Source organism: Arachis ipaensis, chromosome B06, assembly GCF_000816755.2.
Source record: "Arachis ipaensis cultivar K30076 chromosome B06, Araip1.1, whole genome shotgun sequence".
Taxonomy (NCBI): domain Eukaryota; kingdom Viridiplantae; phylum Streptophyta; class Magnoliopsida; order Fabales; family Fabaceae; genus Arachis; species Arachis ipaensis.
The window spans coordinates 61,461,741-61,462,048 of NC_029790.2; the positions used below are offsets into that span (position 1 = coordinate 61,461,741).

The 308-nt window shown below is 44.8% G+C and overlaps 2 long non-coding RNA genes across 2 annotated transcripts in view; one reads left to right on the forward strand and one right to left on the reverse strand.

Moving 5' to 3' along the window:
- The window catches only part of LOC110263344, an 18,997-nt gene extending 18,699 nt beyond the window's left edge, over window positions 1–298 (reverse strand). Inside the window, exon 1 of the long non-coding RNA XR_002348812.1 lies at window positions 58–298. This is a non-coding gene — a long non-coding RNA (uncharacterized LOC110263344). The remainder of the gene's footprint in view (window positions 1–57) is intronic.
- Window positions 112–308, forward strand: part of LOC110263345 — a 17,921-nt gene continuing 17,724 nt past the window's right edge. Inside the window, exon 1 of the long non-coding RNA XR_002348813.1 lies at window positions 112–160. This is a non-coding gene — a long non-coding RNA (uncharacterized LOC110263345). The remainder of the gene's footprint in view (window positions 161–308) is intronic.

Consider the following 308-nt stretch of genomic DNA (forward strand, 5'->3'; position numbering starts at 1 on the left):
CCTCGTTCTTTAAACGGCGCTATCTTGAATAGTTTAGCTAAAGCGAGTCTCAATGACCTCATTTTAGGCAAGCTCGCACGGACCCCGCAGGGATTCGCAGCTCGACTTACCCTACGTCGCAAGACATGCATATGATAATTATGTGCGCATATTATAATAGGTGCGATCATACCAGCACTAATGCACCGGATCCCATCAGAACTCCGCAGTTAAGCGTGCTTGGGCGGGAGTAGTACTAGGATGGGTGACCTCTTGGGAAGTCCTCGTGTTGCACCTCTTTTTTTTTTTTTTTTTTTTTTTTTTTTTTT